The following is a 23543-nucleotide window of genomic DNA, read 5'->3' as shown; positions in this document are numbered from 1 at the left end:
ACTGTCACACAGTGACAGCATTGTGTAAGCACATGCAAGATGCACTGCAGCAACTCAAAAAGGCTTCTTCAACTGCACCTTCCAAACCTGCGACCTCTACCGCGTAGAATGACAAGGAGAGCAGACACATGGGAACACTTCCACCTGCAAATTCCCCTCCAAGTCAAAATCTATCCCAACTTGGAACTACATCACCATTCCTTCACTGTCATGTGGTCCCCTATGCCCCCTAATAATTGACTCTTCCACCCTGGAGAAAAGCTTCTGACTATCCACTCTGTCCATGCCCCTCGTAATCACGTAGACTTTTATCAAGTGGTGGCTCACCACCACCTTCTCAAAGGCAACTGGATGGACAACAAATGCCAGCAATGCCCACGTCCCATGATAGAATTAAAACAAAAATCTTAATTTCTGCGCTATTCCAGGAAGTGGATAATGAATTAGAATCTAAGAGTGACCATGTCACAAACTTGATCTGTGGTTTTGGCCAATAACAGAAATATTCTCTGGATGACTCAATGCTCTGAAACATGCAAGAAGTGGCTGCAGAGGAGAGGAAGAGAAAGCAGATCTGGAATTTGCATGGAGCTGAGAAATGACTCATCTTGGTTGACGGGAATGTGCTAAGCAAAGACCATGTACCTCCTCACAGCAAAATGGACAGAGAAATTGTTGAAAGTCTTATTGTGGGTGACCCTTGCTCTTCTGGTGGCCAATGTCAATGGAGGAATCCACAGAATAGATTTGCCTCTGACCAGGGAATGGCACATAATATAAAGAAATTTCAAAATAGGAGAGCGAGGATATGAGGTAGTCATGACTGAAGTAAAAAGTTCCCAAGTGTAGGCATATATAATTACCTCTGCTGCTAACTACAGCGCAAGGTATTCTGAGCTGTTCAATGGTCATAAGTTAATGGGAGCCAATATTTTAACATTTTCTTGTTTCATAATTAAAGATGAAAGCTATAGATCAACTATGCATCTGACATATGGAACACGTATTTCACTTATCCCTGCTCCCTTTGTTTTACCGAGCAGATGGGAAAGATTACCTTCAACTGAGCTTTGATTTTTTTTTTAAATAAAACCTGTGGTTGCGATCTACATGGAAATCCTGAGCTGCTTATCTGTGTGATCACAAAAAATATCATCTGTTACACAAGAGATCACAATTACAGGGGACTAGCTGGATGGACCACTCAGTCTTTTCCTATCTGCCTTGTTTGATATGTTCGCAAATAAAGAAAAATTGTAGGAGTTGAGGAAGAGATAACCATGGCATTACTCTCTTTTAAATCAGTTTTGAATATGTTTTTGACATGTTTACTAAGAAACAATTCCAGCTTTGCTACTTATCAGATGATCCTTAAGGAGCAGGAGGAGGACATTCGGCCCATCAAACCTGCACTGACAACAATCCCAGCCAGACCTTATCCCCAGATATTTACCCTGTTAATCCCCCTGACGCTAAGGGGCAATTTAGCATGGCCAATCCACCCAACCCACACACCTTTGGACTGTGGGGGGAAACTGGAGCACCCAGAGGATACCCATGCAGACACGGGGGAGAACGTGCAAATTCCACACAGTCACCCAAGACCAGAAATGAGCCTGGGTCCCTGGTGCTGTGAGGCAGCAGTGCTGACCACTGTGCCACCGTGCTACCCCCTTGTACTTGGCACTTGGCCCACTGCATAGATCTCATGAGAACTAGGGGTATGTGTGGGCTGGGTGATAACAAACGGATTTCTTTCTCTTGATCAGTTCAGTAAACCCAGCTTTAAATGTGTAACCGTTGGTTCCAGGTAAAGAGAAGGCTGGGATCTATAATGATGTCCTTCATTTTACACAGTCTGCTATCACTCACTGACAAGACTTACTTATGAATAATGAAAAGGTGAACTAATATAGAACTGCACAGGGATTTAAGACCATAAGAAATAGAAACAGGAGTAGGCCATTCAGCCCCTCAAGCCTGTTCTGCTATTTAATAGCATTGTGGTTGATCCGACATTCCTCACGTCCACTTTCTTGCCCCTTTCCCATAACTCTTGATCCTCTTACCCATGAGAAAGAAGCTAGTAAAGCATTACTACCAAGTTGGGCTGAATGGCCTCTTTTGGTGCTTTAAATTCTATGTATTATGATAAATGCATATATAAATGTGTACACATATGGGAGGCATGATGGCACAGTGGTTAGCACTGCTGCCTCACACCAGGGGCCCAGGTTCAATTCCTGGCTTGGGTCACTGTCTGTGTGGAGTCTGCACGTTCTCCCTGTGTCTGCGTGGGTTTTCTCCAGATGCTCTGGTTTCCACCCACAGTCTGAAAGACGTGCATTGACGATGCTAAATTCTCCCTCAGTGTACACAAACAGGTGCCAGAGTGTGGTGACTTAGGAATTTTCACAGTAACTTCATTACAGTGTTAAGACCATAAGATGTAGGAGCCGAACTCTGCCTACTGAGCCACTCGGCCCATCGCATTTTCTCCGCCATTCAATCGTGGCTGATATTTTTCTCATCCCCATTCTCCTGCCTTTTCCCCATAACCCCTGATCCCCTTCTTAGTCAAGAACCTCTGTCTTAAATACACTCAATGACCTGGCCTCCACAGCCTTCTGTGGCCAAGAATGTTACTGTAAGCCTACTTGTGACACTAATAAATAAACTTTAAACTTAAAACACATACAGGATTGTGTGTTCAATAGATATAAAAATGCATTGACTTTGAGATATGCTGTTAATAATGGCTCCCTTTATGGGGAGCAGTGAGCAATTAACAAGGACAATGCTGACCAAAGATGTGGGGGTTCGTAGATTGGCTATGCTAAATTGCGCCTTAGTGTCAAGGGGACTAGCTAAGGTAAATGCACAAAGTTATGGTGCAAACTCGATGGGCTGAATGGCCTCCTTCTGCACTGTACGATTCTATGAATCTTTGACTCCCTTAATTTGAATTTGCTTCCCAGTCTATGAACGTTGTACTTGACAGGTTACCATATTGCTGGGTGTGTTTGTCCAAAAGTACATTAGCTCAGATCAATCTGCCTCAATCACTTAAAAGCTTGCAGCAAACAGAAACATTTAACTTTTTAAAAAAATCTTGGTGCAGGAAGATGTAAAACATCCTGAACTGAATTTAAATTTATCTTCCTTTCATATCAGTGCTTTTCTCAGTCCAGACCTCACCTCGGCAAAGGGAGAGGGTCAGAGTAACTATTTTCAAATTGGATTATAATTTATATAGTGGAGTATATCTGTGGCATTTGGCCATCAGGAATGCATACGCCCAAAAGATGTCAAATGCCCATCTTGCACAGTTTATTTCTGTTTTCTGAAACTGTGCTGATATTAATGAGACCGCATTACTGTCACCGAGATCCACAACACTTAATTGATTTACTCATTCAAGGGATGTAGGCTTCGCTGGTTGGTCCAGCATTCATAGCATCCTTCTGGAGGACATTTCGCCCATTGAGTCTGCACCAACCACTATCCCCGTAACCCCATGCATTTACCCTAACTAGTCCCCCTGACCCTAAGGGGCAATTTAGCATGGCCAATCCACCTGACTTGCACATCTTTGGTTGTGGGAGGAAAGCAGAGCACCTGGAGGAATCCTGCGCAGACCACAAGGAGAATCTGGGTCCCTGGCACTGTGAGGCAGCAGTGCTAACCACTGTGCCACCATGCCACCCATTGTCCATCCTGAAAGAAAGGCAAGATGTCCCCCTCATTTATTCATATTTTCTTCAGTTTATGGGATGTGGGAATCGCTGACTATTTATTGTCCATCCCTAGTTGCCCTTCAAAAGGTGGTGGTGAGCTGCCTTCCTGAACTGCTTTAGTTCCTATGGTGTAGGGAGGCAGTTCCAGAATTTTAACCCAGCAGCAGTGAAAGAACAACGATATAGTTCCAAGTCAAGATGCTGAATTGCTTGGAAGAAAACTTCCAGTTGGTGATGTCTGCTGCCCTTATCTTTCTAGATGGTAGTGGTTCTGGGTTTGGAAGGTGGTGCCTAAAGAGCGTTGGTGAATTCCTGCAGTGCATCGTGTAGATGGTACTTATTGTTGCTACTGTGCGTTGGTGGTGGAGGGAGTGAATGTTTGTGGATGGGGTGCCAATCCAGCAGTTTGCTTTGTTCTCAATATTGTTAAATGTTGTTGGAGCTGCACTCATCCAGGCAACTAGACAGAATTCCATCACACCCCTGATTTGTGCCTTGCAGATTGTGGTCAGGTTCTGGGGAGTCATGAGGTGAGTTACTTGCTGAAGGATACCCTGTCTCTGACCTGTTCTTGTAGCCTCCCTTTATGGGGAGCAGTGAACAATTATATGGCTGGTCCAGTTAACTTTCTGGTCAATGGTAATCCCCAGGATGTTGATAATGGAGGATTCATGATGGTAAAATGTCATTGGGTGATGGTAAGATTCTCTCTTGTTGGAGATGGTCATTGCCTGGCACTTGCGTGGCATGAATGTAAGTTGCTACTTGTTGGCCCAAGCCTTTTCTGATCTATCTTCCTTACCCCAACTAAATCCACATTGTTATCGCGTAATAGTGAACATCTTCCTATTTGAATATATATATTGAATATATATACATTCTATATATATTCTATATATATATATATATATATATTTGATATATATATTCTATATATATATATATATATTTGATAAATATATATATTTGAATATATATATTGAATATATATATATTCAATATATATATTGAATATATATATATTCAATATATATATTTAGCAGGTATGAGCATGCATGAGTGACATCATTGGTATTGCAGGCTCTCACGAGGTTTAGTCTTACAATTAGGGACCTGTGTAACTAGATGTACTGTATTTCAATTTTTTTGTAAGTAAACGAGATTGGATATCATAATGTTTTCCACTACCTTCTTGTGGCCAAGTTACCACATGCATCAACTAGCTATTTATTTCATTCCTGTCAATGGAATGCTAAGGGTGTAATAGAAAATATCACAGCTGGTTACAGATGCAAACTTTTTTTATTCTGGAAAAAAAAGCCACATAATTTCTGACTGCATGCAACTTTACACGTTATCAAGAGAGCCAGAGTAAGCTGATGGTTAACTCTGGTACTATTGAGAAGAGTGGCCTGCTATCTGAGTTTAGACTATTTCAGAGGGCGGGGGATTCAAGGGTGTGGGAAGACTGGTGAATTTGAAGGTGTTGAGGGTCTGGTTTACAAGGGGTATGGCTTAGGGAGTTGAAGACGAGGCTAGTGTAAAGGGAGCAGTGCGGCTGATAACATTGAGATGATGTACAGATGCCACTGTTAGACTGGGGTAAGCATGTTAAGAAGTCCCACACCAGGTTAAAATGAAATCAAGAGCTTTCAGAGCACTTTTCCTTCATCAGACGAGTCTCACCTGATGAAGGAGCAGTGCTTTGAAAGCTTGTGATTCCACATAAACCTGTTGGACCTTAACCTGGTGTTGTGAAACTTCGAAATTGAGTTCGAGAATGTCTGTTGGAGAACTGTCTTTGGGCCTTCATCTCCCCACCTGCTCTACACCCTAGCTATGACTGTAACACTACATTCTGCACTCTCACGTTTCCTTCTCTATGAATGGTATGTTTTATCTGTGTAGCACGCAAGAAACAACACTTTTCACTGTATGTCAATCATTTGACAACAATAAATCAAATCAATGATGGATGGCAATAAATTTAAAGCCATGATGTGGAGATGCCGGCGTTGGACTGGGGTAAGCAGAGCAAGAAGTCTCACAACATCAGGTTAAAGGTAGCACAAGCTACAAGCTTTCAGAGTGCTGCTCCTGAATAAATTTAAAAGCAGGGAAATCCGTACATGAGAAAACATTGTACATGTGCATTACATGGTTTAATCAGCTAGGAGCTGGTTCACCAGCTCAGTGCTGCAAAATTAGAAAGATGGAAGCACTGGATGAGGAGGTCTGCATTTCACCAAGGCCTGGAGAAGGGCAGCAGGCGGGTTTGCTCTGACCCAATTGAGGAGTGGACAATCAGTACACTCTGTAATACAAGACATGCTACAACGTTCAAGGGAGATGGTGGGTTTAGTGGTAATCCAGAGAGTCAGGTTAATGCTCATTCCCACCAAGTCAGCATCTAGGAAGCTCTACAATAGGCAGGAGCTCTGTGCCACCAGATCATTATCCAGGTGACATAGGCGAATGTCTATGCCATTATGTTCCTCAATCTAGGTACTAGTGCATCTCAATCTGTTAAGTAGAGCAGAGCAATAATTGCAAACTGCAACCCTTCTTGCAGGCAAATACTGCTATGTTCTTCAATGATACCAGCTAACCTTGCCTAGCACAAATAGTCCTTCTCTGTGAAGCTTTTGTTACTCCGTTCCCAAGGGCACTTCTCCATTCCCTTTCAAATACAAATCAGCATGAAAGATCTGAGCAGTTGCTAATAACTTTTGAGACTTGAATTCCCAGTATAATTCCAAGATTGAGAGCCATCCTGATCAGTGCTTGAAGCTTTTTATACGGGAGAAATCTGTAGACTAAATTTAAATATTTCTCATTTGCATAACCTTCTCGCTGTGTAAATTTACAGAAGCTCCCACATTGCACAGGGAGATGACTGCTCAGTTAAAATTTTCGGAAGTTTGTTTCCAAGGGCTTCCTTCAGATTGAGGTAGAATTAAATTCTGTGCTGGAGAAAAACTTCTCCTGTTCAGCTAATGAGGTCAACAAGGAGGGAGGGAGTTCATCAAATTGGATTAGAATCGACAGCCTTTTCCAATATATTTAGGGTTTGAGTGTAATCTTGTCACATTTCTCTTATTTTACCCACACAGAGGTGGGTCTGCCAATAGCACCCCTGAACCTACTGTTGGAGGGAACAGCGTGCCTCTTGTGTTCCCTTCCCCTCACTCAATGTAAAATGCAGAAATAACATGTGAGAAAAAGTGAAAATTCAGGAGCACACACAGTACGGACTTGCAGGAGTGACAGGCCAGGCCCACACAGACAGAAACACAACGAGTTCGCCAACATCCAGGAAATCCCTCATTGATCCCCGGCATACTTGGGCAGCACGGTGACTCAGTAGTTAGCACTGCTGCCTCACAGTGCCAGGAGCCTAGGTTCGATTCCCAGCTTGGGTCACTGTCTGTGTGGAGTTTGCATGTTCTCCCCGTGGGTTTCCTCCGGATGCTCCAGTTTCCTCCCACAGTCCAAAGATGTGCGGGTTAGGTGGACTGGCCATGCTAAATTGCTCCTCAGTTGTTATGGAGAATGTCAGGGGGATTAGTAGGATAAACGTGTGGGGTAATGGGGATAGGGTCAGCTTGCAATTGTTGTCTGCGCAGAGTCAACGTACCGAATGAGCTGCTCGTTGCTTCATTCTCCAATCGTTCAATCTCAGTGAAGGATGGTATCGTCAAGGACTGGACATCCATCGCGGTAGTGCCCTCAGCGCTGGTGTTGGTTCCGTATTCCACAGAGTTCTGACAGAATCAGTTTCCTTCTGCACTGCAGATATTCTATGATATAGGCTCCATTCGAAACTTGATGAGAGAAAGAAGGTACATTCACTTACCTCCTTTCACAACATCCCAATGTTTTCAGCAGCCAATGAAGGACGTTTGAATCATTGAATCCTACAGTGCAGAAGGAGGCCATTCGACCCATCAAGTCTGCACCAACCACAATCACACCCAGGCCCAATCCCCATAACCTCATGCATCCACATTAGCTGGTCCCCCTGACACTAAGGGAAAATTCAGAATGGCCAATTTACTTCACCGCACATCTTTGGACTGTGGGAGGAAACCAGAGCACCCGGAGGAAACCCACCCAGACACTGGGAGAATGTGCAAACTCCACACGGAGATGACCCAAGCCGGGAATCAAACCCAGGTCAGTGGCATTGTGAGGCAGCAGTGCCAACCACTGAGCCACTGTGCCACCTTATAGCCAAGGTTAGAACATAGGAAAGTCTGCAGCTAATGTGCACACGTAAGTGCCCACAGGCAGTCATCAAATGATCAAGTCATGCAACTTTGAGTTGGCTGAGAGATAAATCATAGAATCCCTACAGTGCCATCTATCCCATCCAGTCTGCACTAACTACAAGCCCACCCAAGCCCTATCCCTGTAACCCCACATATTTGTCCTGCTAAGCCCCCTGACACTGTGGGGCAATTTAGCATGGCCAAATCAACCTAATTTACACATTTTTGTACTGTGGGAGGAAACCAGAGCCCCAGAGGAAACACAAGCAGACAAACATGGGGAGAAGGTGCAAACTGCACACAGGCAGACAGTCACCCAAGGTTGGACCTGGTGCTGTGAGGCAGCAGTGCTTACCACTGCTAAAGGTTGGATACAACACAAGGACAACTTAATAGTGCCACTGGATATTTTACATTTGTCACCTGACAGAAGATGAGGCCTTGTCTAATCTGAGAGACAACAGCTCTAAGTATGCAACAGTTAGTCAGAATTACAAGAAGTGCCAGTCTAAATTATGTGCTCAACTCCCTGGAGTAGACCATGAACCCACATCCTCCTGACTCAAGCTGCACGCATGTTACCCACTGAACTAACACTGTGGTATAGCAATTATAGTTTTGTTTTTCAAAATTGCACTCATCAAGTGGTGGGGAGGCGGGTGGGAAATGGCAGCTGCTGGCAACCATTTCCTTCCTTCTTGGGGAATTTTGTAAGAGCGATACATCGCTGACCCTGAATGGACATTCTCTCATCCTATTAAAGAATTTTTATGCAGTCAGTTAGATGCAAAGCAAATATTAGCATGATAGAAGAGTACGAAACAGAAGGAGGCCATTCAGCCCATTGAGTCTGCACCAGCTCGTTCACGCTGGTCCCCCCCAAGTCTGTTGTGATAATTATTCCCCAGGTCCCAAAAAGGAAACACTGCAAAACAAGCCTAACACTTCGCAATAACCATACCTGTCCCATTGTAACCCAGAAGTTATTTTTAACATTAAATGGGAAGCAATGGTCTAGTGGTATTATGGCTAGATTATTAATCCAGAAGCTCAGGTCATGTTCTGGGGACTTGGGTTCGAAACCTGCCATGGCAGATGGCAGAATCTGAACTCAATTAAAAAAAAGTGGAATTAAGAATCTACTGATCACCACAGCACACACCATTGTCGATCATTGGAAAAATCCATCTGGTTCACCAATTTCCTTGAGGGAAGAAAATCTGCCGCCCTTACCTAGTCTGGCCTACATGTGACTCCAAAGCCACAGCAATGTGGTTTACGGGCAGCACAGTGGCACAATGGTTAACACTGACGCCTCACAGCATCAGGGACCTGGGTTCGATTCCCGGCTTGGGTCGCTGTCCATATGGAGCTTGCACATTCACCCTGTGTCTGTGTGGGTCTCCTCCGTGTACTCCGGTTTCCTCCCACAGTGCAAAGACGTGCGGGTTAGGTGGATCGGCCAATCTAAATTGCCTCTTAGTGTCAGGGGGACTACCTAGGGTAAATGCATGCTGTTGAGATTGAGTTTGGTGCAGATGGGCCAAATGGCCTCCTTCTGCACTGTAGGATTCTATGATTCTCTGAAATGGCCGAGCAAGCCACTCAGTTCAAGGGTGACTAGGTATGGGCAATAAGTGCTAGCCAGCCAGCGACGCCCATGTCCCACAACTGATTAACACAAAAATTTGGGGGTGGCTACATGTGTTGTCAGGGTATGCCATATTATGAATCAGGTGCCATGTCAGGTTTGAGATCTGGAGTTTAGTGGGGCACAACATACGCAAGAAAATATCCGGTAATCTCACCCCAACAATAGTTGTATAATTCAATAACACATTGTAAATGGGACGAAGAAGGTCACATTCTCCATGGAACCATTATAGCCAACAGACTGAAGGGGAGGGCGTAAAACAGGAAGGAGGGGAGAGAGGAAAACAGAAGAGAAAGATTAAAATTGAAAGAATGAGAGTGATCACTATCCTGTGGCTATCATACTGAAGATCATGAGGTGGAGATGCCGGTGTTGGACTGGGGTGGGCACAGAAAAGACGTCCAGGTTAAAGTCCAACAGGTTATTCACCTGATAAAGGAGCAGCACTCTGAAAGCTCATGATTCCAAATAAACCTGTTGGACCCGGTGTTGTGAGACTTCTTATTGTATCTTATTGAATACATTCCACTAGAAAGTCCAACAGAAATCAGAATCTACCAAATTATCCAGTGGGAGATCATCATCTTCTTCTCCCTCAATATCAGAAGGAATTGCTCATGGCAGAGATGTACAACAGGCTGAAACACCATTAACACTTGGTACCATGGGCGTCCTCTGTCCAGAAACAAATAAAGCAAAACACATTTTGAAATTCCCAAGATGGTGTTCCACAACAAGCTGGTTCAATTTCTAATCATTTCCTGTATTTTGAAGAAGGGATTAGGTATAACTCTTGGGGCTAAAGACATCAAGGGATATGGGAGGAAGGCAGGATCAGGATATTTAATATGATCAGCCATGATCAAAATGACCAGCAAAGCAGGCTCGAAGGGCTGAATGGCCTGCTCCTGCTTCTTGTTTCTACGTTACTGCAGCTGGAGTACTGTGTGCAGTTTTGGGCGCCGTACTTACGCAAGGATATTTTGGCCTTGGAGGGAGCGCAGAGGAGGTTTACTAGGCTGATACCGGAGTTGATGGGGTTGAGCTATGAGGAGAGGCTGAATAAACTAGGCTTGTACTCGTTAGAGTTTAGAAGAATGAGGGGAGATCTCATTGAGACGTATAAGATGATGAATGGGATGGATAGGATAGAGGTGGAGAGACTCTTCCCGCTCAGAAAGGATAGTAGGACTAGGGGGCACAGCCTCAAGATAAAGGGGGGGCGGTTTAGAACAGAGTTGAGGAGGAACTTCCTCACTCAAAGGGTGGTGAATCTCTGGAATTCTCTGCCCGTTGAAGTGGTGGAGGCTGCCTCGCTAAATATTTTTAAGACGCGGGTTGATGGGTTTTTGATAAGAGAGGGGATTAAGGGTTATGGAGAGAGGGCGGGAATGTGGAACTGAGCCACGACAGATCAGCCATGATCTTATTGAATGGCGGGGCAGGCTCGAAGGGCTAGATGGCCTACTCCTGCTCCTATTTCTTATGTTCTTATGTTCTTATTACTTGGGGGAGGCAGTGGCCTAGTGGTATTATTGCCAGAATAATCCAGAAATGCAGCTGATGTTCTGGGGATCCTGGGTTCAAATCCTGCTATGGCAGCTTATGGAATCTGAATTCAATTTTTTTAAAAATCTGGAATTAAGAATCTACTGATGACCATGAATGACCATGACCATTGTCGGGAAAACCCATCTGCTTCACTAATGTCCTTTAGTGAAGGAAATCTGCTGTTCTTACCTGATCTGGCCTTCATGTGACTCCAGAGAGTCAAGAGGTTGACTCTCAACTGCCCTCAGGCAACTAGGGATGGGCAATAAATGCTGGCCAGCCAGCGACGCTCATGGTCCATGAAAGAATTTTGAAAAAATTACCCAGGAGGTTGGTTCTTTTTGCTGGAGAAACAGCTCTCCCTTCACCAAAGTTCAGTTCAGATTTGAGCCAAGGCTGTGAACATTGAATTAAATGAGGTATCAGATCAGTTTTGCTCTATGGCCACACGGACACTTGCAGCATCAGCCACCCAACAATGGGCAAGTTGATAGCCTCCTTCACCCATAAAGACCTCCTTTGGCGCAACTGATATCATATAAGTCACTGTAGACCTGGGATTGGAGCTACACACTTTCACACTTGTCTGGTCCAATGTTGCACATCCATCAACTCTGTCTACATTCCCGCTGCCTTGGAAAAGCAGCCAGCATAATTAAGGACCCCACACATCCCAGACATTCTCTCTTCCACCTTCTTCAATCGGGAAAAAGATACAAAAGTCTGAGGACGCATACCAACTGACTCAAGAACAACAACTTCTGTGCTGCTGTCAAGACTTTTGAATGGACCTATCTTGCATTAAGTTGATCTTTCTCTACACCCTAGCTATGACTGTAACGCTACATCCTGCACTCTCTCCTTTCCTTCTCTACGAACGGTGTAATTTGTATTGCATACAAGAAACAATGCTTTTCACTGTATACTAATACATGCAACAATAAATCAAATCAAAAATGACACACCAATCTGGGTGCCATACACCAGTCCGTTGCCTCACTATATGAGTCAGGCTTGAGGGGCTAAATGGTCTACTCCTGCTTCTATTTTCTAGATATCCCTTGACCAGTGGAAGGACAAATGCACCATTGCAAGTTCGGGCGGCACAGTAGCACAATGGTTAGCACTGCTGCTTCACAGCTCCAGGAACCTGGGTTCAACTCTCGGCTTGGATCATGGTCTATGTGGAGTTTGCATGTTCTCCTTGTGTCTGCGTGGGTTTCCTCCAGGTGCTCCGGTTTCCTCCCACAGTCCAAAGATGTGTGGGTTAGGTTGATTGGCCAGGCTAAAATTGTCCCTTTGTGTCCTGAGATGTGTAGGTTAGAGGGATTAGCAGGTGGATGTGGGGGTAGCGAATGGGTGGGATTGTGGTCGGCGCAGAGTCGATGGGCCAAATGGCCTCTTTCTGCATTGTAGGGTTTCTATTTCTATGAAGTTGCAGCAGATAAGTAAGAGGCAAACAATGATGAGGTGAACCTCTCTGAATTGTGACCCCCCCCTCCCCTGCCCCCAACCCCCAACCAACCCAATCTCCCCAGCCACCACGATCACTTCTACCATCTCCTCCCAGTAAGTCAACCTCTCAGCATCAGATTGGGAGTGTGCGGTCGGACTCTTAAGAGGGGTGGGGTCGGGAAGAAGCAGGAGACATAGCCTGGTGTAAGAATATTGATTCAAACAGATCTCTGGATTATAATTTGGCTGCACGATTACCAAACACCGGAGGGACCCATTGCAAGCAAAGTGCAACAACATCAGCAAAAAAAAAGGCTGCAACCCTTATGATTAAATTATAATAAACCTCGAAACTACAGATCATAATGTACTTGAAAGCTGCAGAATAGCAATATTGCAACGCAATGATTCAGGAATGCTGTAGCATTTACTGAAGGGTTTTGTTTTAGCTATTAAATTCCATTCTATCTCTTAACTCGTGAACAGAAAGCATTCTCTCACAACCTCAATAAATTCGGACCATTCCGCCGGGAGAATTGTGTTATAATCCTTTCGCATGAGGAATTAAATAGGTGGATGTCTTTGTCAGTGACATGCAACTAAGTAACATGAGCACTAGAAGCTCCAGTTCTCGCTTCTGCTGCATTCACCCCATTCGGAGACACACAAATAAAAAGCAATGCAAATGTATTTAATTTTAATTTAAATCATTAGTATTATTATTTGCACCCTCATCACTTTGCCTCTGTGTGAAATAGATTAGGCAAAAAAAAATCTGCTGTCATATATTACACACACATTAAATTAAAAAAACCCCATCAAATTAGAAATCAATCCTTTGTTTTTACATACCTTTCTGCCCTGGTTGGGTGGGATGTAGTGCAGACTGTAAGAGCAGTGGGTTTTTTTTTGTCCTTTCCCACCTCTGTCTTGTCCACACACGGGGTTACAGCTCCAAGCTCTGCCGTTCCTAGCACTCACTCTCTCTCTCTCACACACACACACACACCCTCTCGCCTGCTCACACAGCCAGGCTACTGATGGGCAAATCCTGCCTTAATCCTTCCTCGTCTAAATCACGGTTTAAAATTTTAAAAAAATAATAATCCCAATTAAAATCGCCGCGGGGTGAATTCCTTCTGCTGGCAGCAGCAACAAAAATAATAATTCTTTTTTTTAAAAGAAGTGGATGTTGAATTATTGATTCAGCACTCGGGGGCTGGAGGGTTTTAAGATGCGGAGGTTGTAGTCAAGATCACATTCTTTTCTTCCTCCTGTTCATCTTAAGTCTCCCCGCAGACAGCAGCTTGTCCTGAAGTCGCGTTAATGTCATGAGAAAAGGGGGCAGGACGTCCCTCCACCCGATTTAAAACGGGAATTTGTCTGCGCCGAAGCCAACACCCATTTCCCAACCTTCCCTGACTTGAAGATTAAGGGGTGGGTTCTCCAAACTTGTCCAACAACTGCCTTCTTCCTCCTTGTAACAAGAGACATTTCCTCTGTCTTCTCAATGGTGGGTCCCACCATTACACGCATGGAATTGCATCCAACTCACAGGTTAGAACTAACAGCTCTACAATGGTCCATATGGATGGCACAGTGGTCAGCGCTGCTGCCTCACAGCACCAGGGATTTGGGTTCAATTCAAACCTTGGGTCACTGTCTGTGTGGAGTTTGCACATTCTCCCCATGTCTGCGTGGGTTTCCTGCAGGTGCTCCGCTTTCCTCCCACAGTCCAAAGATATGCTGGTTAGGTAGATTGGCCATGCTAAATTGTGCCTTAGTGGGGATTAGTGTTTTAAAGTTTATTTATTAGTGTCACAAGTAGGCTTACATTTAACACTGCAGTGAAGTTACTGTGAAAATCCCCCCAGTTGCCACACTCTGGTGCCTGTTTGGGTACACTGATGAAGAAAGAACTAATATGGCCAATATATCTAACCAGCACATCTTTCAGAAAGGAAACTGGAGAACCCACAGTCTGTGTGGAGTTTGCACGTTCTGCCCATGTCTGCATGGGTTTCCTTCGCGTGCTCCAGTTTCCTCCTACAATTCAAAGATGTGTGGGTTAGGTGGATTGGCCATTCTAAACTACCCTTAGTTTAAGGAGATAAACAGAGTAAATGCATGGGATAATGTGGATAGGGCAGTGGATGAGGCTGGTAAGATGCTCTGTCGGAGAGTCAGTGCAGACTCAATGGGCTGAATTGCTTGCTTCTGCACTGTAAGGATTTTATGATTCTATACGGGGTATATATAATTCATGGTAAATTGCCCTTAGTGTCAGGAAGATTAGCAGGGTAAATGAGGATTATGGGAATAGGGCCTGGGTGGGATTGTGGTCGGTACAGACTCAATGGGCTGAATGGCCTCCTTCTGCAATGTAGGGATTTTATGATTCTGTACTGAACTCCTTATATAATCCAATCTCCATATCCTTTTGGAAATTTTGAAAATTAGTGGGAAGACAAGCCTGTATCTGTGCAGGCCCACGAAGATAAAATGCTTAAACACCCCAGGAGTTCATTAATAATCATGGATATTTTAATCAACTTACTATATAAAAAATGTTTACATTCTGACAACTTTTCCTCTCACACATTACTATGTTCACATTGACAATGTAGGCTATGAAGACTTGTCACTCCTAATAGGTCTGACAACTGAGGAGGCATTTCTTCACTCAGAGGGTGTTAGACATTTAGAATTCTCTACCCTAGAAGGTGGTGGAAGCTCAGTCATTGAATATGTTTAAGACAGAGATCAATACATTTCTAGGTAGTTTTAGGGACCAGATCAGAAATCCAAGGTATATTGTACAGTTAGCCTAGACCCCAACTTTTACCTTTGATTTTGGCATTATGGTGAGCAGAATGTGTTTTGCTCCAGGTATGATTCAATTGAGCCACTAGGAGCTTTCATTAAAACTTTATTTAGGATTATTTAGGCAGTTAGAATATAACATAAAGAATTAGCATAACTTTTACCAATTACAATGCTTAAACATGACAAAGTATAATTCTTAATAGTTATCAATCTCTAATGTTTCAATTTAGTAGTATCCCAGAGACATAAATCCCTTGTTTAGAACCAGTTCGTACCAAAAACTATATGCTCACATGGATGCAAGATTTCCATCCTTTCAACACCTCTGAACAGAAATCCAGACAGACACCTGTTTTCTGACTCTCAGTCAGCAGAACCTCAGAAAAAGAGACTTGTTTTCTGCAAGATTCCAATCTCCAACTTTAGAGAAGTGAAAAGAGAAGTATTGCTCTCAAACAGCTCCAAGCAGCATCTAAGCTTGAGTTCTTTGTGTAAGCCTAGCTCCACCTCACCATATGACCTTACCTGTCAATCAACCTAATCAAATTGCACTCTGCAAAATCCTCGGGGAAATCATTAAAAACAACTGAGTATTATTTGTCCAGATTAAAACAAACATTCTAGCAATTAGGAGCAATTATGCTGCTGCAGTAACAATACAGGGCTGCTGGATATACAGTGCTGCAGCACCGGTTAGAACAGACTGTTAAAGTCCTCACAAGATACATGACTAAGCTACATTTCTTAAAGGCACAGTATCATCACAGTCATCAAAATATCAAAAGGACAGTATGAGAAAATAGTGTTGAGGTAGGGGATTAGACAGATCGGCCATGATCTTATTGAATGGCGGGGCAGGCTCGAAGGGCTAGATGGCCTACTCCTGCTCCTATTTCTTATGTTCTTATGTTCTTATGAACGCCCAATAAGCTCAAGGGTCTGAATAGTCCACTCCTGCTCCTGTTCTCAAGTTCACATTCACCAGAAACAAGCCTGATGGGCTGAGTGGTCTCCTTTAGTGCTAAATTATTCTGTAACTCTTATTTCAGCTCTTTAGTCTGTACTGGTGAGAAACTCCTACAATCCCATCAACTCTAGCCCACTCCTCGGCTTTCTGTATGCATTGCAATGTAATGAATTAAAAACATGAATTTCTGTAGCGTTCCCTCAATTCCCCACTCTAACATCAGTGGGACACCCTGGAGAAACAGTGTAAGTGGACAAATCTTCAAGGGTTCAGTCTCGCACTGGGGAGGCCACTGAAGAAATTCCAGATCTGCCCACACTTCCTCCCACCTTGTCCCACTAGAAACAGTTTTGTTTGGATTCATAATAAAAGATTATCTTGTTGTGATTGGCCCTGCCAACAGAGTCAATACAGCACCACAGTTGGTCAGAGGGAGTAAATACAAAACAAGTTCACCATTAAATTTAACTATAAATTTGAATATCAGAATTTATAATGTGGGCAGCACAGTGAGACACAACAGATGGTACTGCTGCCTCACTGCACCAGGGATCCACCTTCGATTCTGTCCTTAGGTGTCTGTCTGTGTGTAGTCTGCGTGTTCTCTTAACATACATGTGCATTTCCCCTAGTGCTCTGGGTTCGAAAGACATTTTTAAAAATTCATTCATGGACACGGGCATCGTTGGCTGGCCACCATCTATTGCCCACCCCTAGTTGCCCTTGGAAGGCAGCTGAGAGTCACATGTAAGCCAGACCAGATAAGGATGGCAGATTTCCTTCCTGAAAGGACATTAGTGAACCAGATGGGTTTTTCCAACAATTGACAATGGTTTTATGGTCATCAGTAGATTCTTAATTCCAAATGTTTTTTATTAATGAATTCAAATTCCACCATCTGCCCAGGGCAGGATATGAACCCAGGTCCCCAGAACATTAGCTGAGTTTCTGGATTAATAGTCTAGCGATAATACCACTGGGCCATCGCCTCCCCACTGCAGTTTAGGTGGATTGGCCACAGTAACTTGCCCTGTGCATGTGTGAGTGCATGCCCTGTGATGGACAGGCGTCCGTACTGGGTGTATCCCGCCTGCCTAACACCCTGTGCGTGTTGCGAAAGACTCCCACTCCCCACAACCCTGAATTGGAGTAAACGGTTAAGTGAAAGTGATGTGAAGTGAAATTATACTGCAAAAGTTGGTGGGGGGTGGGGCAGCAGTGGTGGTATTGGTGGGGTGGGTAGGCGGTACATGTGGAACAAGGAAACCAGCATGAGCAAGTTGGGACAGAATGACTATTCCTGAGATATGAACACTGATTTTTCTGGTTCTTGTTTCTCAGTTTGCAACAATGGTGGGAAAGGAGGTATATAAACAAAGCATTATCCAAAAATAAGTACAGAATAAAAGCTTTTAAAATAGCAACTGAATTACGTATACATCCAGATGCATATGTAAAATGTGCTTGATCGCTGTTTCCAATGAGCAATGGCACAGGTGATAAGAACATAAGAAGTAGGAGTGGGAATAGATCACCTCTCAAATCTGTTCTGTCACTCAGTAAACTCATTACTAATCTTTGACTTCACCTCCAACTTCCCTCCCAATCCCCATATCCCCTCTCCCCCCCCGATTCCCTTAAAATCCAAGAACCTCGAATATACACAGTGCCCCGGGGCAGATGTTGACAGAGTGGGTGCTGCTCCTTCACTTGTTCTCCACTTTAGAAGCCATCCATCCATAACTCACCTCTTCAATTTCTACCCCACCCCCTCCACAGCTTACTTTGATCGGTCCTCACTTGGATACACACACACAAACTCTCCAAGAACCATCGACCTAAGGAATGCACTTGTCAATGCACAAAAATTCTAATATTATTTCACATGCAGAAAGAAGTCCTTTGTTCTTTTGTTAAAGAGAATGGATGAAGAGGTTTGGACTTTCATAGAATGACAGCTCATTATGTTCAAGCAACTCGAGCTGCTTCAGAGATGACTTACTGTTTTGAAGTGCTGTCACTGTGTTACGTCAGTCAATGTATCTGCTCTTATCCCTCAAGCATCGCAAAGTTGTTCCACTCACTACCCTCCTGATTCGCTCATGTCCTTTAGGGAAGGAAATTAGCCATCTTTACCTAGTCCAGCCTACATATGACTCCAGATCCACAGCTATACTGTTGATTCTTAATTCATAGAATCATAAAATCCCTACAGTGCAGGAGGAGGTCATTCCGCCCATCGAGTCTGCACTGACAACAATCCCATTCAGGCCCCGTAACCGCACTATTTATCTCCCTGACACGAAGGGGCAATTTGACATGGCCAATCAACTTAACTGCATATCTTTGGGAGTGTGGGAGGAAACCGGGGACCTGGAAGAAACCCACGTAGATACGGGGAGAATGTGCAAACTCCAAACGGACTGTAATCTGAGGCCAAAATTGAGTCCGGGTCCCTGGCACAGGGAGGCAGCAGTGCTAATCATTGTGCTGCCTCTGAAATGGCCAAACAAGCCACTCAGTCAAGGGACAATTCAAGATGGACAACAAATGCTGGTCTGAAGAGAGATTGAATAGACTGGGCCTGTACTCGTTAGAGTTTAGAAGGCTGAGGGGGGGATCTTATAGAGACTTACAAGATAATGAAGGGGCTAGATAGCGTAGAGGTAGAGAGATTCTTTCCGCTTAGAAAGGAAAACAGAACTAGAGGGCACAGCCTCAAAATAAGGGTGGGGGGGCAGTTTAGAATGGAGTTGAGGAGGAACTTCTTCACTCAAAGAGCGGAGAATCTCTGGAATTCTCTGCCCACTGAAGTGGTGGAAGCTACCTCGTTGAATATATTTAAGTCACCAGTAGATAGATTTCTGATAGACAAGGGAATTAAGGGTTATGGGGAGAAAGCGGGAAAGTGGAACTGATTCACTTCAGATCAGCCATGATCTTATTAAATGGTGGGGCAAGCTCGAAGGGTTAGATGGCCTACTCCTGCTCCTATTATGTTCTTATGTCCGGCCAGTGATACACACTTTGCATGATAGAACAGAAAAAAAAATCAATTTTTCTTGGTAATTGGGTGATTATATTGGTCAAGTGAGTTTGCTGCTTCCCTCAATGGTTTTCTAGAACCTTCTGTTATTCTTCTGAACAGACAGATGGGACATGGGTTGATTTTCTCACTTGAAAGGCAACACTTCCAACAATCGTAGTTACTCAGCAGTGAGCTGGAATATCAGTCTGTGCTTGGGTCCTTGAATGGGGCTTGGACTTTTAAAGCTTTTTTTATTAGTCACAAGTAAGGCTCACATTAACACTGCAATTAAGTTACTGTGAAATTCCCCGAGTCGCCACAGTCCAGCACCTGTTTGGGTCAATGCACCCAACTAGTACGTCTTTTGGAGTGTGGGAGGAAACCGGAGCACTCGGAGGAAACCCACGCAGACACAGGGAGAATGTGCAAACTCCACACAGACAATGATCCAAGCCGGGAATCGAACTGGGTCCCTGGTGCTGTATTCAAATCCTGCAATGAAGTTACTGTGAAATTCCCCGAGTCGCCACACTCCAGCACCTGTTCAGGTCAATGCACCCTAACCCGCATGTCTTTCGGAGTGTGGGAGGGAACCGGAGCACCCGGAGGAAACGAGAAGAATGTGCAAACTCCACACAGAGAGTGACCTAAGCCGGGAATCGAACCCGGGTCCCTGTATTCAAATCCTGACTTCTCTTCATCACTTTGCTTCTGTCCTTCTTCAGCTCCTCACATTTTTTATTCCTTTCACTTCTAACAAACGCCTGCAGAGACATCAATATGGCAGCATGGACTGTCAAAAAGAAAGTAACTGTGCTTAAAAATAGACGTGTTATAAATATTGCAATATCGCATGAATTAAAGGTGCTAATGTATTACACAAGTGCAAAATTGCAGGGGGCCAAATTTAACTTTTATGCCCAATTATGGGAACCAGCTTTAAAATCGAGGAACATTTTCTACTTGTGCTAATGTCCAATTACTGCTTCAATTCATTATTTACATGGCCCACGAGTTGTGCCTTCTATCTTTCAATTTTTTAATCACAAGATAGAATCTTTCCCAGGTTTCTCCTTCCCTGCTGGAGACTTCAGCTTTGAATCAACTGCAGGTGAGAGGGTGAGAAATTATTTAGCCCATCTCTTGACTAATGCCAGACTGAAGTTGCTGCTTAGGAGTGTGTTGGAATGGAGGGAGGCTTGAAAGAGAAAAACAGTCCACGATTCATAACGCGTACATCTTTATCATTCCGCACATAACAAGTGGGGAGGTGATGCCCCAGTGGTATTATCACCAGACTATTAATCCAGAAACCCAGCCAATGTTCTGGGGACCCAGGCTCTAATCTCACCATAGAAGAGGGGGAAATTTGAATTCAATAAAAAATATCTGGAATTGAGAATTTACTGCTGAATATGAATTGTCGGAAGAACCCATCTGGTTCACTAATGTCCTTTAGGGAAGGAAATCTGCCGTCCTTACCTAGTCTAACCTACATGTGACTCCAGAACCACAGCAATATGGTTGACTCTCAGCTGCCCTAGGCAATCAGGGACGGGCAATAAATACTGGCCAGCCAGCGACACCCATGTCCCACGAATGAATTAAAATGAATCACAAACAAGGATTCCTCACTCACTGAAGCCCAATAACTCCAAACATGATTCCTAAATACAAAGTGAATCAACTGATATCACTATGACTGACAAATCCCCTAGCCACCCCAAAAAGGGACTTAGGGATGTGATTTTATTTCCCTACATGTAGGAAGCAGGTTCGTGTGTTTCTGGTGCTACCCAACAGTGATCCGATAGACACAGGAACGGAATGAAGCCACTTGGCCCATCAAGCCTATTCTGCCATTCAAAGTGATCATAGTTGATCTGTGACCAAACTCCAGCTACCCAACTTGGCTCCATAATCCTTAATTTAATTAGCTAACATAAATCTATCAATCTCAGATTTAAAATCTATCACGATGGAAGAAGGTGGAAGAGAGAATGTCCAGGGTGCGTGGGGTCCTTGAATATCCTGGCTGCTTTTCCAAGGCAGCGGGAAGTGTAGACGGAGTCAATGGATGGGACGTTGGTTTGCATGATAGACTGGACCTTGTTCACGATCCTTTATTGTTTCTTGCGGACTTGGACAAAGCAGGAGCCATACTGAGCTGCGATACATCCGGAAAGGATGCTTTCAATGTCTGGATCTGTTTGGACTTTACTCACTAGCCCTGGACTTCCCAACCAGCAGAACTGATTTGAAATTGTTTTCCCGATAATAAGACTATAAGACGTAGGAGCAAAATGAGTCCACTCAGCCCATTGAGTCTGCTCTGCCATTTAATCATGGCTGATTTTTCTTTTCATTTCAATTCTCTGGCCTTTTCCCAATAAACCTATATCTCCTTATTAATCAAGAAACTATCTACTTCTGTCTTAAAGATGTGCATTAATCTTGGTGTGCAGGGGACAATTTCAAAGTTGACAAATGATAAAAAAAAACTTGGGAGTATTGTAAGTTATGAGGAGATCATCATAGAACTTCAAAAGGACAGAGCAAAAATAAGTTGTGATGAAATGAAAATTAAGGAATCTAATAAAAGGGAATTGGTTAAGGAGACAGATGTACTGAGCATTTTTATATGCAGTTTAATTGAGAAACACTAAACAGATATTGATCTAACAATAGAGCAAACAACTGCTGGAATTAAAGGCACAGATGGTAAAAGTTAAAATGAGAAAATTAGGGTGAATTTCACCCTTACATTCTAAAAGGGGTGAGCTCAAGTACGAAATTTCACTATGCGGGATGTCTAAGAAAAGCAGTTCAGCAAACAAAAGAGCAAACGAGAAAGCAGCTAATCAGTGGAAGAGTTCATCCTATAAGCTGAGGAGAGCTGAACGGGTCCCGAGACCATAGACACGCACAGCAGGAAGCTGTGTTCACTCCCAAACGTGCTATAGCCTGGGGACTCCTGTTGGACAGCCAGTTGTCACTATTCTAAATCAGCAGAAATTCCCAAAAGAGACAAGTGCCAAGTATAGTAATTATTGCTGGATTTTGCCTGTGGTGTTAAAACTTATGGGTTGTTGTTTGGATGAGGTTTATCTCCGAGTTTAGGAAAATAGAAGGAATGAATCTGGGTCAATTTTGTATTTATTAGGTTCAGCCATATTGTAGTTAAGAAAACTTTTTGTTGCCTTTTGTTTTCTGTGTTTTCCTGAGAAATAAATGTTTATTTTGTGGAATTATTTCAACAAGATTGGAACTTGCCTCATTGGCATTCATTTCTTTCCACATATTATACCAAATTGCAAAACACCAACATTCTGAGTTTTCCCTCAGGGATTTGGAATACAGTAGCATTTAATGCCAGTTGGTCTCTTAACAATAGACAAGTTGGTGGAATGGGCAGATGGGTGACAGAGGAAATTCAATGCAGAGAAGTATGAGGCAATTTATTTTGGTAGGAAGAACATGGACAGACAATATAAAATAGTAAAATTCTTAAGGTGCAGGAGCAGAGGGACCTTGATCTTTATGTGCATAGATCACTGAAAGTGGCAGAACAGGTGAAGAGCAGTTAAAACTTATATATTCTGGGCTTTATTAATATGGGCATAGTGTACAAGAGCAAGGAAATTATGCTGAACTTATATAAGACACTAGTTAGAACCTCAGCTGGAATACTGCACACAGTCCTGGGCACCTTACTAAAGGAAGGATGTGAACACATTGGAGGGAATGCAGAAGAGATTTACAAGAATAGTTCCAGGGATGAGAAACTTCAATGATGATGATAGATTGGAGACTGTTCTCCTTGGAGAGGAGAAGGCTAAGAGGAAATTTGATGTAAATGTTCAAAATCATGAAGGGGCCGGTTAGAGCAGACAGAGAGAAATTGTTCCCGCTCATAAAAGGATCAAGAATGAGAGGGCACAGATTTTAAAGCGATTTGTAAAAGAAGCAAATGTGATGTGGGGAAAAAACCCTTCACACACAACAGGGTGGTTCAGGTCTGGAATATTCTGACTAGAAGTGTGGAGGAGGCAGG

The 23543-nt window shown here is 43.6% G+C and overlaps 1 protein-coding gene across 3 annotated transcripts in view; it reads right to left on the bottom strand.

Moving 5' to 3' along the window:
* abcg4a (ATP-binding cassette, sub-family G (WHITE), member 4a) overlaps window positions 1-23543 on the bottom strand; it is a 146790-nt gene that overhangs the window by 110753 nt on the left and 12494 nt on the right. The window contains exon 1 of one of the 3 annotated variants that reach the window (XM_080214504.1): window positions 13521-13605. The exons of 1 other annotated variant lie outside the window; for it this stretch is intronic. The gene's annotated coding sequence lies outside the window, so the exon portion shown is untranslated. Of the gene's footprint in view, window positions 1-11402; window positions 11451-13520; window positions 13606-23543 lie in introns of those variants that run through there. One more of the 3 variants, XM_080214505.1, reaches the window with a different exon arrangement.

This window comes from Carcharhinus amblyrhynchos, chromosome 29 (genome assembly GCF_965287045.1).
Source record: "Carcharhinus amblyrhynchos chromosome 29, sCarAmb.v2.hapA, whole genome shotgun sequence".
NCBI classification, from domain to species: Eukaryota; Metazoa; Chordata; class Chondrichthyes; order Carcharhiniformes; family Carcharhinidae; genus Carcharhinus; species Carcharhinus amblyrhynchos.
This window is presented reverse-complemented; position numbering and strand designations above follow the sequence as displayed.